This window comes from Dermacentor silvarum, chromosome 9 (assembly GCF_013339745.2).
Source record: "Dermacentor silvarum isolate Dsil-2018 chromosome 9, BIME_Dsil_1.4, whole genome shotgun sequence".
Taxonomy (NCBI): domain Eukaryota; kingdom Metazoa; phylum Arthropoda; class Arachnida; order Ixodida; family Ixodidae; genus Dermacentor; species Dermacentor silvarum.
Window position 1 is genome coordinate 150,992,007 of NC_051162.1, and position 14,193 is coordinate 151,006,199.

Genomic DNA, 14,193 nt, shown 5'->3' on the forward strand with positions numbered 1-14,193 from the left:
GTGAGTGGTTCATGTGGAAAGGGAAAGGTTGACGCTATCTTCTGCAGCCCTTGAGGGAGCACTGCTCAGCGCCAACACGGAGGGGAAAGTGGGAGAGAAAGGGGTGAGGGTTCTGTATGGTTAAACGCCGTTGTCGACACTGTTAGGGGAGAGACGGGCTGCAGAGAGTCGGCTGCACAGAAGGCAGACGCCGGCAAGGCTGCGCGCATGCGCCGCAGTGAGAGAGCGGGTATGCCCTCCTTGCCCACCGCTCCCCTTCCACTGGGAAGTCGCGTTTGCCCTCCGCCTTGCGTTCGCTCCTCGTGAAAGCGTGCGTCCGTCGCCCTCGCGCACTTTCACTCGCACATACAGCATACGGCCAATGAGAGTTTTTTTTTTTCTGTTGCCGGACACGACCGTCGAAGAGTGAGATCTTAACAGCTTGGCTGTAAAATAATATTGATTTCGCACATCGCAGCGTGTGATTGCCTCATTAAATTCATTCGGTTCACTAAACAAGCACACATAGCACATCAACCGAGAAAGTGCAACATAAGATGGGTTGATGATTATTATGCGAAAGACAGAGATTGTAATGTTCAATAGCCTGGCAAAAGAACAAGAGTTCGTCATCGCCAGTCAGCCTATAGAGTCTGTGCAGGAGTACGTTAGCCCAGGTCAATCATACTCAAAGGGGACTGTCACAAAAGAGCGCGTAATCCAAGCGCGCGCCGCGTGTCACGTAAGCCAGCGAAAGAACTCGCCGACCCCGCGGCAACTTCAACAGAGGGGGAGAGCGCATACGCCTCAAACAGCGACCCGAACAACGGCGCCTAGAAGTCTAGAAGAGCATAGACGAGACGAAGGTAACGAGAGAGAGAGAGTGAGAGAGCACACGCGCGCGCCGAGACACCTTCTCATAACCCCGGGCCTGACAGGCTCGGAACAATACCCCTGCAGACTCTGCAGACTCTGCAGCACTCTACGGCCTACCACCTTGGCCGATACGTGCCGCGTCAGCCTGCCGGTTTGCCCCGTCCAGCCATGGTGACGACTCCACACTACCCCTCTTTCTCTCCCACTTACCCCTCCCTGTTGGCGCTGAGCCGTGCTCCCTCAAGGGCTGCAGAAGATAGCGTCAACCTTTTCCCTTTCCTCACGAACCACTTACTACTACTACACCTTCTCATCCGGCGAGTCGAGAGACATAACTACAGCGTGAGCGTGAGCCAGCAGCATGAGTCACCCCCCCCCCCCCCCTCGACGACGTTACGACGGCGGTGGTCGAAGGTACGAGAAAAGACCCGAAGGTTCCCAAGCTTTGGCCATGCTACGAGATCACGACACCGATAGGAAAGTTCGAGAAAGCCTGTCGAAACTATTGACCCTTTTCGCGGAGCAGTTTGTTTTAGAGAAACGCGATGGCGCTCACGGCGGCGCGCCATACCTCTCCTCAGCGACCGCGCAAGAATGGGGCTCTTGCCTTGCCCAGGGGGCGCTGCAAAAATGGTGCTAAAAAGCGCCCTCAATCCGAAACTGGGTAGTACCAAGCTCGGTAGCGGGAAGCGTTGCGCGTACAAACGGACAAACACAGGAAAAAGACGTGAACGGATAGAGCGCAAACTTTCAACTGGTTTTTTATTTGTGTAGAAGCCACATTACGTAGACTGCTTGACACGGTCTTCTGCTTCGGGAAGCACGTTTACAATATGGACCCACCACTTTCGGTTGTGTTGTACCACGGCTTGCAGCGAATATCGGGCGCCGAAGATTTTTCCATGGGTGGCATGCTGCGTAAAGGCAAGAAATTATGCCACGCCGAATACGTGTACGCCGTTCAAGAAATAAGCGGCGAGTTTTAGCGCGGTGTCAATTGCAAGTGATGCGAGTCACGCACGTGTGAAGTTGAACTTCAGGTAAGGTTTGCACGCTGCTACATTCAGGCGCACAAACGCGAGGAAATGCTTTCTATAAATGAATTCACAGCAGCGATAAGCAGACATGTGTACCGGTACCTGCTCGAGCGCACGACGGTACGCGCCGCGACGGCAGCGGTCTTTCAGCATGCCGCGGTGTACTAAATGCTCGAGCGCACGATCGAACGCGCCGCGACGGCAGCGGTCTTTCGACATGCCGCGAAACGGCGGGCCTCCTGCAATCTTTCTTGACTGCATGCCGCTAGACAAGTAATTATATGCCTGCGCTGTAATAGCGGCCATCTGTCCCTCTAGCAATTTATAAATAACTGATGCAATGCATATGAGCTCCCAGTAACGTACGTACGTACGTGCGAATCACGCTGCAGCGCGAGCTCGTGCACTGCTCGCTTGATGTAGCTTTTAATGACAGCGCTCGAACAACGATGTACTGTAATCAATACTACCTTGCTGTGCTGCCTCAATGTGTTGGCTTGAGGTCAAGGATGAGCACATTCAACTCTCTAACCTGTGCTGCTCGTAGTGGGGTAGTGAATTGTCACCGAATGAGCCCGACCATTTGTGGTCATTTGCACACACCTGGTCACTTCACCACTTCGCACCAGTCGAATTGTTAATTGTCGCTGTGGCCGGGTCTCGAATCGTGAATCACGAGCCATGCCTGCTGCTATGTCGGTCTTCCATTTCGCTTACCCAGTGCGACGAACTGCAGTTATCCAGCGCGCCCGACGCTCCACTTCGTGAGGCCTTGAAGGAAAACGGTAGAATCTGATGTTAGGATTCAGGCCTTCTTGTTCATGGCAGCCCACGACGCAGCAGTAACGACGGTGACGCTTTTTCGAGGCTGAGCTAGGTCTCTTCGGATCGGCGTCGCCGATGTCTTCTGCTTCCAGCATTACGTCCCACGGCGCACAGAGAGTCCGTTTTCGTATAACTATAGGCTGCGGCCAGCTCGCAGCCTGGTAGCCATGGTCTGTGAGAAGTGACGAGCCTTTTCGCACTCGAAACAGGGCAGAAAAAAGTGCGAATCGACGCAAAACGCGGGCTGGAAACATGCTTCGCCACAGCCAGGGCTCAATACTATCCAAGCTGGTACTACCCAGATGACGCTTTTCGCCGCCACCAGGCGCCGCTACTATACCTCAAACTCCAGCGCAAGACGCCCATACGAAACCATTACCGCTTCTACCTTGCTTCTGTGCGATGAGCTGTCGGAAATCCAACTGAGTTTTCGCTAACACACTGTGCTCTAATGATGCTAGATTGAATTATGTGGATTGAAGACGTGTGCAGTAGTTGGCTGCAAAAATAGTGACTGGCATGTTAAGGAATAGAATGAATCTGTGTGGCCAAGTTCGCGGACCGCTGCTGCAACTGTCCGAACGTGTTACCGGCACTTCGTGATGTACGGCTTTCCTCGAGGATACAGAAATTTGCTCATTCTCCAGCCTTGTATCGCTAACCTTCAAAGAAAGGGCTTCATCCCTAGAACGTCGGCAAGAGTGAGTACCACTCGTTAAACAATGACAAAGGAAATAGCGCCGCTTCCTGTCATAGTAAGTTTCGCGCTTCGTTATCTATACACATCTGTCCCAAGTGGCAGGAAAACTTACACCCACTCTATCGCCGACGTATCAAGAATTAATGAATGGGCGCACACTTGAATATATGCGGACTGTATACGCACAATAAATCACGCACTACACCTATGGCGCACGAATGGGCGAAGCTGAATGTTTCGTGACGGTCCACAAGAGTAAGCGAGTTACTAGCTGCAATATATATTTGCTACAAGGTATTACAATGTACAAAACAGCTACGTTTCAAAACTTGTGCGCTGCATGAAAAAATCTATCGGAACTGAGCTCACCTGCGATCGATTAGAGAGAAAGTAATCAGATAGTGGCCGCACCGAGAACCTTCACTGAGTCAGAAACTGACAAGCCACTGCTTCAATATATTTGCCGAATAGAGAACAAATAGCAAAACACAGTAATCCTGACTGAATTCATAATCGGAAAGCTTGGATAGCTTGGAATACATATTTAGCCCAGCTTTTAGAACAAGCACCATATACGCTGTTTGCGCCGTTTGGACATAGCTTAGTCAGCTCCGAAAGCGCTCTTGCATGTTCTCTGAAGCTGTGATCAAAGCTTCGTGTCGTCAACCTAGTCAACGTCTATGATATCTCCGAAAACAGAGGTTTCTTAAGCCGCGCCGCCGTCATACACTTCCATTGTAAACAAGGAGGCAACGGAGGCAGTTTAGGCAAGCAATGGACGCGTCACCACGTGATCAAACATGGCAGTGCCCACGGGATCGCCGCAAAAAGGGTCAATATAACTGCCGTTCGAGAATCAGGAGGGGAGTTCAGTCCGCACCGGTGAAGTGATGTAACGTGAAGACCGAGTGCCTGCGGAAGAAGGGGATTACCCGGCAAGCTAGTCGACGAGTTCATCGAGCGTCTGCATTTCCGGAAGAAGTTCCTTCGAGATTTGCCCCGAGTTACGCCGAGATCGTCTGACTCCAAGACGAAGACCAGCACGGGTGAATACAATTGGACACTTAGTGTTCCTTTTTATTTTGTACTTTACGTGTTGGACTCTTAGTGCTTGTCAATTATTTTCTTGCGTTGGTTAATACTCATCTGAATTGTATTGTGTTGTGTCTAGCCTAAGTGCGCACGTGTGTGTGTAACTTCTTTGGGTGAAGAATATATTTTGTTGTGTTTTGACAACTCTGGGCTCTGACTCGGTCTTTGGACAGCAACCGGCGTTCGCTGGAGCACCAGAGGGCCCATTCTTAATTCTCCTTGTTTTCGTGGGATTATTTGCGGAAGCTGATCATTCGGCTTTGGAATTTGGCCCAGCGTTTCGCCTCGTTCACGGGGTCTGTGACAGGGACCGTGATCAAGAGAAGGGAATTTACAGAAAAATGAAAATGGGTTGGAGTCCATACGGCAGGCATTACGAAATCCTTACTGGGAGCTTACCACTGTTCTTGAAAGTATTTTGCGGTTCATTAGGAGGGAACAGTATATTTACCAGAAATCATGAATGATTGTGGTTTAAGGTGGCGGTCCCACTCCGGTGGCACGAGCCCCCCGTTTTCAGTACTTTGGAGCAATCGTGGCGACTCTTCTACTTAGGATATAAAGTTTTCGTATATACCATAACAAAGCTTAATTCTTGTAGATTCCATCTATATATAATATGAAGAAATTGATTACTGCGATTTAGAAATAAATGTTCAAGAACAAGCATGAGATACATGGTTTTTGCGAACTGTGTCTCAGTTGTGACCATATTTAGAAAAAACTACCGTCTTTAATGCATTGCGGCTTGCTGTGTAGCTTTATGACATAATTATCAATATCATCAACGCAGCAAAATAATGTTGAGTTTTTACTTTTTGGATAACTTGCTTTTGAAGATTGCCAAATATCGCAGTTTTTGTTGTAAACAGCCAGACAACTACGTGCTCAAGGAAGCTAAATTTTGGAAAAATTAGAGTTCAAGGAATGTCCATTCAGGATGCAAAATTTCATTCGTGTACCTTTCATGTTTCATGTTTGTATTCATGGCGAAAATACCAGAATAGCACATTCACAATGCTTGCAATAATTTATTTACAATGACGAACTCACAGTCCTTGAGCACTCGTAGTGTTCTCTTCAAACGTGCAGAACTTTTCGGTCCAGTGCCTTATTCATCAGTTTGTTTGCGGTTAACCGCTGTGTCTCTAACAGCTGCGCCAATGTTTGACAATAGGGGCTTTATAAATTTGCTTGCTACTATTGAAGAAGTCACTGATGTAGGCTCTTCGTTTGCCTGGCAAGTAAAAAGAGGGCAGCTCCCTAAGTACAGACAAATCAAAGCTGCCAGCTTTTTGCACGCATTATCCTTGCCAATATATGGTACTGCGATGTCAACGACCTTTTTTACGTTAACCAGGACACCAAAAAACTTGGGCTTCAGGAACACCAAACCACCTCTTGTTTGGCGATTAATGAGTCCCATTACCGTTGATGCTGACGTTGATTTGTGTAGACTTGGACATGCGCTGCTTGTCCTCCGTTCTTCGCTTGCCTTTTCAATGAAAGCAGCAATGTCTGCTACTGCAGAATTTTTCACCGTTGAAGGTGGTGGTAGCACTGAAAAAAAAAGGATGTGTTCACATCACATGCCTAATTAAGGCACATGGTTTCGGCACATAAAAACCCCAAAAAGAAACAAGCCGTTTCAGTAGCACTGATGTATCGCGGGAACTTCACCATGGAATTGTGACGCGCGTACGTACAAGGGCCCCGAATAATTCATTTGGCCGGTACATCAGGCCGGAGAAAATGTACTGCAAAATTATTACCACCATGATGCCTGCATGTATATGAAGACTTCGGTGAACACAGCGCTCGACCCAAGAACGTAGCCATACAATGACTACGATAATGAAATACGTTTCTTCTGGAAGGATGGAAAAGCGAGCGCAAGAAAAGAATGATAAGCATGGTCAGAGAAAGCGCTTAGGCACAGCGGCTGCTCACTCGCTAGAATACATGTCTCAAGGCAGGTGCAATGCGCCCCACAAAGTCGCGCAAACAACCTGCCTATGCGTTAGCTGCATCTAGATTGTATTATGCTACAGAGAAACACCCTCAAGGTGTAAGGCCGACTTAAAAATACATCACCACGTACCTTGATTCTCCTGCAGTTTCCGGCGGCTGTCAATACACTTCTAGGCCAACGTTCAGGCCATCTTCACCACGTTCACGATGTCAAATGCGCATCTCTCCAAGCATCTCCACGGCCGCGACGCCGTCAGCAGGGGGGTGGGGAGCACAGCGCCACCACCAGGGGCGCGGGAGAACTTCCTCAATTACATTTTCTCAATGGGGCGCGTCGAACGGGACGGCCGTAGCAACCCCGCCGCACGCGCCGATCCAGGCCGCCGTGCCCGAGCAATCGGCATCGAACAAGCAAAGGCACACACCCGATGATGATGATGATGATCACACAGAACTGAACATGAGGATCCAACAACTTTATGCATAAAATATCCGCTGTGAGTCAGCGCCACGTTGTCGCGTTGTAATTACTATTGTGCGTGTTGCTTTCGCACTGTTAGAATACGTACGACGGCACCTTCAGTTACTGTACTGCGAGATTATCATTTCCAATGCTATAGCCCTCAACGAATGTAGCTGCAATGGATCCACTGGGAACCAGATTTTGTATTGAAATTCTAAGTAAGCTGAAAACTTAAGCCGTGCTTCACCATGTCGTCAAATCTGAATTTTAGTTATTCTGGCATGCTTCTGTGCTAAACGCTCAGTGTTCCCGTTTTTCAGTGCTGTACGGTTAAGTTGGGTTAATTTAAGCACCGCACAAAGAGCGATGGAACGACAAATGTTAGGCCTAACGTTAAGAGACAGGAAGAGAGCGGTGTGGATCAGAGAAACGGGGATAGCTGATATTCTTGTTGACCTTAAGCGGAAAAAAAGAAGCTGGGCAGGCCAAGTAATGCGTAGTATGGATAAAGAATGGATACCAAGAGAAGGGAAGCGCAGTCGATGAATAGCTCCGCAATAGCTCCAAGACCACACGGTGGCGGCAATACAAAAAATATTGGTTCAACAAATACCAGTAATTCGAATGTTTTTCATGCTCGAATGTTTGGTATATCGGCGCCATCTTACAGTCTTTGGGCTCCTTCGACCATGGGCACCGTGTTGCAGCTCATATTGAACGCGACTGCGCATTAAGGTGTGATTTCAGAGATGCGCATTCTACAGCTCTCTATCACGCTTCACCGTCAACACGCCTTCGGCCTCCTTGCCAAGAAAACATGTGTTTTTGGGAAATGTGCGTCGCACTAACTCCTAATGACCGTTTAGGTGGCACTGTAGAACGGACATTTCGCAGGTGAAGATACAAAAACTGCGACTGTTTTCAGACAAGCTTCAATAAAAATTATGCCTTGCTGACATTTCTTCGTGAATTGCTTTAAATTATTTTGGTCTGCCCGTAATCACATAGGGGTACAGTGACCAACAAATCAAATCTACAATTTAGCCTCCTGTAGTGTGCCAAAGAGGCAGAAGGCAACCGCAACAGGTTTCGCCGATCTCCAATATATGCTGCTGGAGCAAAAGTTGAGGGAGTAATATTAAAACACTGTGCTTACCATTGGGAGGTTGAGGTTTCCAGCAGATAAGGTTGTCTCAGAGCTGCTTCCGCAGTAGGAACAGAAGGTTACTAAGGCTGTAAGGCACATCCAGTGTACCAACGTAGAAGCTAAACTCTCCATGTTCGGTGCAAATGGTCTTTGTGTCCTATTTTAGAGTTTCCTTCTTATAGGCGCCAAACACGCACAATGAGCGTGGTCGCTACGCAGTTTCTTATTTTTTACACACTAAGACATACAATGCTATCGTGACGTCTCTTGCTTTGCACAATTGTAAAAACTTTGCATGCGGCAATCACAATATGCGTGACTCCTTCGCTTCTTTTTAAACAACGCGCTAACACAATAAGACGCCGCAACAGCACAAATTTTCGCAGTCGGTCATCCTTATGACGTTGCATGAAGCAGCGACTTCGGGTAGAGAGGGACACGTTTGTCCATTCCTCCAAATGGCTAACCGAGCGAAGACGTCTTGCTCAAGCGCACGTAGCGTACGAGTTCCGAGCAATGCCGTATAACCGATCAACGCACTGCATAGATCCGAGGTGGTGACTCTTGAGAAGTATGCAGTTATTATTTAATACGGCAGCGCACTTCGATGTAAAGGCGCAACACAGTGGACATACACGAGTGCTGTATCAAGTCCATGCTTTATGAGAACCACCTGTTCTTGTCCTTTCTGCGACACTTTTTCAGTAAAATATGAAGAAGAGTAATATGGTTTAGTTTTAGGCGAAGCTTTATAGGCTCAGAAGGGATAGGGTGGTGGGTGGTGGTGTCACGCTGAAAAGTCGGCCGATCCTGCCGAAAGTGCAGAAAGGGTCCACGCTCAGTGGCAAATACCAGGGACAATTAAGAAGGAAAGGAAGACAAAAAGAAATAGGGAAAGAAAAGAAGGAAATCACGTGCGGCCCACACCCGCATTGGATATGCTACACGGGTGATCACGGATCACGTGACGCGCAGATCACGTGACACACGCGCGACCAATCAGGTTCGTTTGGTGTGTCGCGAGGAGGGACATGGAAGGAAAGCGGGTTGGCGCGCGCTCCTCCGGGCTTCCCTCGCCTCATATCAGTTTCGGCGAACAGATGGGAAGGCCTCGCGTGGTGCGTTCTTTAAAGGAGCAAGCTGCGTTTGGTGAAAGCCGGCGTGAACTCGCTTGGGAAAAGGCTCGTCGTCGACAAGCCGATTCCAGCGTGAGCGCTTCCGAGCCGAGGCTCGCCGTCAGCGACGAGCCGGTGATCCCGAAGCGAGGGCTTCCGAAGCCGAGACCCGCCGTCAGCGACGATCAGAAAATCTCGAGACGACGGCTTCCGAACGTTACCCTGACGTAGAGCACTGCACGGGCCCGGGTCGACCCGAAAGCCCGGGCCTGGCCCGGTCCGCGGGCCGGGCCGGGCCGTCTGAAGCGTTTGTCGGCGGGCTCGGGCCGGGCCCGGGCTTAAAGCCGCGGGCCCGGGCCGACTCGGGCTTGAAGCCACGGGCCCGGGCCAGACTCGGGCCCGCTCATTGAAGGGCCTAAGTAGGCCTTGGAGCACACGCGACCGTTATGCATGACATGGTTCAATGTATTCTGTGCCAAGCTGAAGTGACACGTGCAAGATGACTGTCATAATTTTCATCAGCCTATCTTTATGTCTACTGCAGGACGAAGGCCTCTCCCAGCGATCTCCAATTAACCCTGTCTTGCGCTAGCTGATTCCAATTTGCGCCTGCGAATTTCCTAACTTCATCACTCCACCTAGTTTTCTGCCGTCCTCGACTGCGCTTCCCTTCTCTTGGTATCCATTCTGTAGCTCTAATGGTCCATCGGTTGTCCATCCTACGCATTACATGGCCTGCCCAGCTCCATTTTTTCCACTGAATGTCACTAGAATATCGGTTATCGCCGTTTGTTCTCTGATCCACACCGCTCTCTTTACTGTATATCTTATCAGATGACTGCATATCTTATCAAATAAAATAGTAAAACAGATGTTCTCATTTTTAACAGCGGAGCTCTTTCAGCCGGGCGTAATGGGTCTGCTGAATCCAAAAATGTGGGCCGATCCTGGTAGCCGTGCAGAAAGGGTCCACGCACAATGGCACATACAACTGTGAGCGAGCAAAGCTGAGCCTGGATAAGTCTAGCTAAGAATGGTCGGGACTACTTAAACTTAGCCGTCGACAGGCAATTGATAGCCAACCAATAGCTTGTCGATAATCAATCAATAAGCAATAAATTTCCGAAAATGCTGGGGATGATTTGGTAGTGCTTAGCCGAGCCTAAATACGTGGCCAAAACCTTACGATAGCCAATTGGTAGCCAATCAATAACTAATCGCTAATCGATCAATAATCAATAAATTTAGATAACTTGGTAGTGCTTAACCTAGCCCAAATACGCGGCCAATATCTTGCGATAGACAAGCGATAGCCAGTCAAAAGCTAATTGATAATCAATCAATAAATAACTTCCTGGAAATGCTGGGGATGACTTGGTGAAGCCAGGACTAGCTAGGTGCCCATCAGCTCCGTTGTCTCGTTAGCATTGCGCCGCCAGTGCAAGCTACGCAATTTTTTTTCTTTTCCGCAAAAACGAACATTGTTTCTGCGTAAGGAAAAATAAATTATACAAAGAACCACTCCTCAAACCATTTCCATGCTACCGCTTTTGCGATTGCACTATTACGAGTGTCGATACGATTGCATTATTTTAGCGCTAATGCCAGTTAGTTTCGTGCTTCAATCGTGCCTCAAAAAGTTAACCGGAACGCCCGTTGAGAATTATTATCTCGAAACTGGTTCAGTCCTGAGAATTCATTTCAAGTGGACATGCCTTGCGAACTCAGCGGCTACAATTCCTAGATTGAAAGATGTGCCGTAAAATAATCATTTAAAAGTTAATTATCGTAATTACGTTAATTATTGAATTCGACCTTTTGACCATCCATTAGGCCATCATGTGAGAATTAGCTTGGAACTACATAAAACAATTATCCTCCTTCGAGCGTCGTCGCATTAATGCGAACAAAAGAAATCCTGAGATATATGGTCAATTTCATACTTCAGAACACTCTATAAGCATCAGTCGTTAATACATAACCTACCATTCACTTTGAACAAATACAAAAATGTCGATAATTTCAGTAAGAAAGAACTCAGCTCATACTTTAGTCGCTTGTAATGTATCTGATGTGATTATTATTCTGCCTTTGTGCATGGTTCTGAGTTATAATGTACATCCTGTTTCGTTTTTTAATAGCAAATGGTAATCTTGTAAAATTCAGTCTCATGCTATCTTGTATAGCTGGTGTTGCGTTGTTTTGTATTGCTAGTATTGGTATTGTAGTGTTGTTTAAAATGCATTCTGTTAAAACTTTTTTACAATTCTGTTAACTCGCCGTGACGGAAATATTCTTTGTCTTTCCGTTCATAGCTATTTCGTCTATGAGGAATTCCAGCGAAAGCTGGAAATATATGTGAGTTATTGTGCATGTGCGCACACTGTTTGCTGTACTATGGCCTTGCCTGGTCATTTGGGTCACGTCAAGCTACACATGTAGCTTTTAGTCGAAATTGACCGTCCAGCATGTAAACTGGTGAATAAATTGATTGGATTTAATTGATTTCGTCGGACACTTTGAAAATTATTATCTCGAAACAGGTTTAGTCCTGAGAATTCTTTCCAAGTGTACAAGCCTTGTGAACACGGCGGCTATAATTTGTAGATTGAAAGATGTGCCGTAAAATAATTAAAAAGGTAATTAGCATAATTATGTTAATTCCTAAATTATGCGTTTTGATTTCTCGTCGAAGTAGTAACTCATCTGGTAGTTTAGACCAAGCATTATAATTGTGCTACTTGCCACAGGCAATCTTTAAACGTTTGGTTCAGCTAAAATGAAACACCCTGTATATTTGCATGCTAAATGACATCATAGAACCATATCGTACAAATCAAGGAAAGTGCACGCGCACCAGCGGAAAAATAGAAGCGCAGGAAATGGCCGGATTACTGATGTTCCCGTGGGAGAAACAGATTTCGGCCTTTTATTGCTTATGTACTGCAGCTGATTAAACTTCGATAAGGTGAGGCTCACAGATACGGTACAATCTGTAAGTAATAAAAAAGTATTTTTTTCTTACAGTCCGGTCCTGGTATGCACACGCGGGCTCTAGCTAAGTTCAGTCATGAACGCCCAGGCCCGGGCCGGGCCCGGGCTTAGTAACACGGGCCCGGGTCGGGCCCAGGCTCGGCCCGGGCTGGTCTCGGTCATGTACGCCCGGGCCAGGCTCGGGCTTTGTATTACGGGCCCGGGCTGGGCTCGGGCCTCGTAAAGCAAGCCTGGGCCGGGCTCGGGCCGAAAAATCAGGCCCGTGCAGGGCTTCTACCCTGACGAAGGTCAGATACAAACACGACAAGCGTCGCTTACCCCCATTTTATCGACAGGAGAAGGGCTGGTGATTTTTTGTGAAGCTTCGAGCACATGAATTTGTTTTTTGTATTTGCTAATTTATGATTCTCTTTTTCCTTACCTAAATTTCGCACGGGCTACTCCATAAAGCGTTGTCGAGAATAAAATTGTGTTTACTTTATCATCTATGCCTTAGCTAGGTCAAGCAAGATGAATCCCTAAGCAATCCGAATAAAAATTACAACACAAGTGCAATGGAGTGAAAATCTCACCATAGCGAACACTCCGGACAAGACGTCGCTATCGAAGTCCTACCAAACAATAAAGCCATCTAGTTGGACGGAACCAACTGCAGCCTGACCCCATACATCAAAACCCTGGCCGAAGCATCAATGGGAGTCATACACGGCCTAATACAAAGAATGACAGGGGAACAACTACAGGAAATGATGCAAGCAGACGGATACGAAATCTTCAGCGCCAGAATGGTGGGGCGATCAACCTCGGCACTCATTTATTTTCATGGCCCGCATGTCCCATTCTACGTAAAAGTAGAGGGAGCGCAGATCAGATGCCGTCCATACCGGAAGACAATACATTACTGCAAAGCCTGCAGAGCCCTGGGACACAGGCAAGACAGTTGCGCACCACCAAAACCCAATTTCTGTTACAAGTGCTGTCAGGCCAACGAACCAGCTGAACACCAATGCAACCCCATTTAAAAGATCTGCAACCTCCCTCACGAAACTGCTGGAAAAGACTGCAAAGCTAAAACCAGCGCCCCTTTCCTATATGTGAAGAATCAACAATACAAAGAACAGCGGCAGAAGTCACCGTTGTCCTGTTCCACCGAAACCAACTTGTACTTCCCACACACTCTCTCGAGAACTATCGATAACATCATCCCCAGACCACCGAGAAGAAGATCCACATCGAGGGGAAGATCACGCTCCCGATCGAGGTCAAGATCGAGATCAAGGTCAAGATCAAAGAAAAGAGTTAGCTATGCAGAAGCTGCTAGTGACAGCTCCACCTCCTCTTCTCGGGGACCCACAACACAAACGCCAGAGAAACACGAAGTTGAGAAGCTTTGCTATTAAATCGAAAACATAAAACATGTGAATCGTGAGCTGCTTAGGAGTTGCAAGGACCAGCAATCCTTCACCAAACAACTTGAAAACGTTGAAAAACGACTAGAAGTAAAACCAGAAGCCAAGCTCCAATCAGTCCTCGAACCTATCCTGCAGCAGCAATGACAACAGCAACCAGCCATTGAGACCCTCACGGCAACATTCAGTCAACTCAAGGCAACCCTCGACGGGTTCATCGCTCATGTCGAGAAGACTTTCGCTGAAATGGGGGAACGCGCATCAGCTCCCGAAGAGCTCGAAGAATGGACCAAATCCATCACAGCAAAGGTAAAGAAGTGCTCCAAGGAAATTCAACTGACCACAGAAATACCGGCAGTCGACCCCCACCTTCTACACCTGTGGGATGCTCGTCGAAGCTTTATCCTTAGATGGAAGAAACAGAAACAAACCAGTCCTGAAAAAAAAAAAACGCATTGCGGAGTTGACCAAACAAGCCGAAGAATACGCCGAATAAGAAAGGCAGAACTAGAACCAAATGTGTGACAGACTTCAGGGAACTCTAAGCAACCGCAATACATGGAACATCATCAAGCCACTGTTAAA

At 47.7% G+C, this 14,193-nt stretch overlaps 1 long non-coding RNA gene across 1 annotated transcript; it reads right to left on the reverse strand.

The window, feature by feature from the left end:
- Positions 1–5,631: 5,631 nt before the first annotated feature.
- On the reverse strand, positions 5,632–6,782 carry LOC125940132 (uncharacterized). Its single transcript, XR_007463362.1, has 2 exons — positions 6,611–6,782; positions 5,632–6,069 (listed from the first exon to the last, which is right to left on the reverse strand). It is a non-coding gene; the product is annotated as an uncharacterized LOC125940132 (long non-coding RNA).
- Positions 6,783–14,193: the final 7,411 nt, after the last annotated feature.